This window comes from Onychostoma macrolepis, chromosome 19 (genome assembly GCF_012432095.1).
Source record: "Onychostoma macrolepis isolate SWU-2019 chromosome 19, ASM1243209v1, whole genome shotgun sequence".
In the NCBI taxonomy this organism is placed as follows: domain Eukaryota; kingdom Metazoa; phylum Chordata; class Actinopteri; order Cypriniformes; family Cyprinidae; genus Onychostoma; species Onychostoma macrolepis.
The window spans coordinates 29,414,546-29,418,010 of NC_081173.1; the positions used below are offsets into that span (position 1 = coordinate 29,414,546).

The 3,465-nt window shown below is 35.6% G+C and overlaps 1 long non-coding RNA gene across 1 annotated transcript; it reads left to right on the forward strand.

Moving 5' to 3' along the window:
• Positions 1-221: 221 nt before the first annotated feature.
• Positions 222-2,849, forward strand: LOC131526374 (uncharacterized). Its single transcript, XR_009267438.1, has 3 exons — positions 222-344; positions 1,383-1,478; positions 2,715-2,849. It is a non-coding gene; the product is annotated as an uncharacterized LOC131526374 (long non-coding RNA).
• The last annotated feature ends 616 nt before the right edge of the window (positions 2,850-3,465 follow it).

Genomic DNA, 3,465 nt, shown 5'->3' on the forward strand with positions numbered 1-3,465 from the left:
CTTTGCTCTACTGATTGAGAATGCATTGTAAAAAAAAAAAAAAGGGAGCTTTAATAATTTAAATGTAATGGATTATCAACTAATTATGTACCTTCCTTGCAGGTGCGTTCAGATGTAGTATATAATGTTGTTGTTGTTGTTTTGTTTTTTTAACGTCAAAGTGCATATAGCACCAAGTTTGACAGCTGAGGCAAATTCTGTAAACACCGCTTTGAAAAATAATTAATTCAGACAATCAACCTTTGTGGCACCAAATGCATTGAAAGTCAGATCAGATGGAATTCTGGAAAGAGGCTGCAAAGAAAAAGCATCAGCCTGCATCACAATTGGATTGTTTTTTACAGGTAAAAAAATATTTAAACTAAATGAAAATAAACTCTACAGTACTGAAACTGTAAATGACAATACGGTAATAATACTATAAATGAAAATACAATAATGACATTACAAATTGTTTTACAGTAACTACTGTAAAATTTACAGCAATCTCTTTACAGTGTATACTATTAAAAGGTACAGTGTATGTTTTTGCTAAATCACTCCCAAACATAAGATTGTTGTTTAGCATAGGTCATACATACCTTGTAATATTAGAATAGGTAACTCTTAGTTTCAAAATATTTGCAGTATAAATAATTTATAATTTTCCAAGTTGTTACCCCTTTATTCCCCAAACTTCACATATTATTCCCTTATAGCTACATGAAGGTACTGTATAGGTACACTATAATTATTAAAAAAGTTACACTGTAAACTCTTTTTACTTAAGCTGTAAATTGCAGGCTGTAATCTAAAGCTTTACCAAAACTTCCAAAAGGTCCGCAGCATGAATTTGTTTTTACTGAAGAATAGAAACAGAATCTTGAATATTCTGGAATCACAAAATGATTGTGATTAAATATATCAGCGCTCCCATTTTCTGTTACTAAAACGTTGGAAAACAAGCAGGCTTGTTAGTTAATATGGGTAAACTTTGAATATTGTGTTGGGCAATAGGGGCCTTCAAGTCAAAAAGGTTGACAACCACTGGCCTAGAGCTATTTTGAGATATAATTACTCTCAAGAATGTGAACTATGAGGGAAAATGTGTTATTTGCTGTCCATTATTTTGTTTGTCACACAGCAACACAATGCAAGAAAATAAAAATAAAAATAAAAATTACAACCTGTGTATGTGTTTGCACAGAACTAGTATAATGTTGCAAAACTTCAGTAAACAGTTATTTTGCTTTTAATAAGTCGGCAGTGGTCATTATTGCTTGCAAAGAAGATACGACATATCTAATAGTATCACAACATTTTCTTTTTTTAAGTAAAGTTAAACCACTGCCTCCATTTCTGTGGATGTCTAACATCTGACCTGTTTTAATGTTAATCTGTAGGATGTTCTGGACACAATCTTATGACCTCAACCTTTGACCATTCATTAATACACCTGGAGGAACAGAAGCTGAGATGATTTCCACAGATGACAGCAGGTATGTGTGTATGAGTGTGTTAGTGAATGTTTCTCATACCCTTTGTGGTAGACACAGAGACAGGGCAGTCGAGCGATGGTGTCTCCCTGAACCATGTCATCCAGACATATTGAACACTCACCAGAGTCCTGGGACAAAACATCATCTACAGAAAGAGAAACCATCACAGCTATTGGCATCAGAGAAGCTCAGAGGAGCAGGAGTCAGCTGATGACACATGGGGGCGCTGTTATACAACAAAACAAATCAACATTAAAATAAACAGTTGAGTCAGTAGAGCTGATAGACAGTACTGCATTAAATAAGACGTTTCATTCAAGTTTTTGGTTATTTCAGATATTTTTTGTAACTTCAAGTGTTTGAGAGCTCAAGATTGCAGGAACAGGCCAATTAAAATAAAAATTGTCCTTGACGTTATAATCGAGTCTAGGTTTGGAGAAACACATGATGCAAATGAACATCTATTTCATTAGGACAGACAAACTTTAAGCAGACAGGAGAGTCAAACGTGGCTGAAAGGTTTTAGAGAGTGCCTTCACGCCTGGTTGTGAAGGAACAACAAGGCACTGTTGGTACAGTTACCGTAATTAGTGGGAGAAAAATACAGTTGTAGGAGTGCACTGGGGATCCATCAGCAGTCCTGAAAGCGCCATAGCCTTAAACTTCATTCTGACATTGAATGGGAGCCAGCAGAGTGAGTTCAGGAATGGTGTGACATGAGTCCCCTTTTGCTGATTGAAGACCAGATGTGCCATCTCGTTCTGGATTATCTGCAAAGGCCTTTAATGCCCATGTCAGAAAAGGCTGGACAGGAGGATCTGTTGGTTTACAGTGTCAAAGGCAGCAGAAAAGTTCAGTAGGATAAGGTGACGGAGGGAGTGACAGGCTGTGGTGAAGGAGTGCCAAGAGAACATACAGTAGGTAACATCAGTACTTCCATCTGACAATGGCTAACATAGCAGGCAGTGCTTGTCTGTGTCTTTGCTCGGTGGACTCTACAGCAAAAATGCACAATCCACTCCTCTGATCAAATATTTGCACTTTAAAACAAGTGCTTTCAAGTGTAACTTAACTGGAGATTCATATGTTCTCAATATGTCGTTTTAGTCACACAAATATAGTGCATAAAATTATAGACCATAAATATTTGTGACTCTCTAGTTGCATAAATATCATGAAATGCATCTATAAATTGTTTCTTCTTCATATGTGTTTATCTCGTCTCATTCTCCATAGGTTGTGTGTTTAGGGGCTCAACAGAACGGCTTGCCTCAAAACTATACATACAGAAGCTTCTGGCACTGGAGACAAACAACTACAGCGGCAGCTCCATATTGGATCAGATCGCAGACATGCAGAAATGACCTGAAGTAAACAGCAGTTTGTTATTCATTATCAACAACTATCGCTACTTTAGATTCAAATGTGTATCAGCAGAATCAATGGAAGCAACACATTTTGAAAGGGGGGAAATATCTGAGAATTTATTTACATAGAAAATCTCTATTCTGAAAATCTCTGTCTATTTAATTCTACATTATATAATTCTTATACATTGAATTGTATGAACTATCATTCTTTGCTCGGCACATATGAGTGTGTCACATATTAACTTACACCTGACAGAATACAATAACTAAAGTGTAAATTGTGATTCGATGTGTCAGTTTTCCCTCAATTCAATTTCAACACTGTCAGAGCTCCTGGATGGTTTCCCTCAGGTCTGTTGCTTGTACAGTTCAAGGATAAATAAGCTACAAATCCATACTGAGGCCAAAAATTATCCTATTCAAAGTGCAGATTGTCTTAATACCTTTAATTAATTGCTACAACACAAAGATTTCAACTCAATATAAAATACATTTATATTACAGTTTCTAATATGAACTAACCAGAATGTACATATATTTTCACAAATAACTGGTAATATTGTAATGTAAAATTGTGTATAAGAATAAATAGGTTTCAGGCTTCATTGTTTGACTTT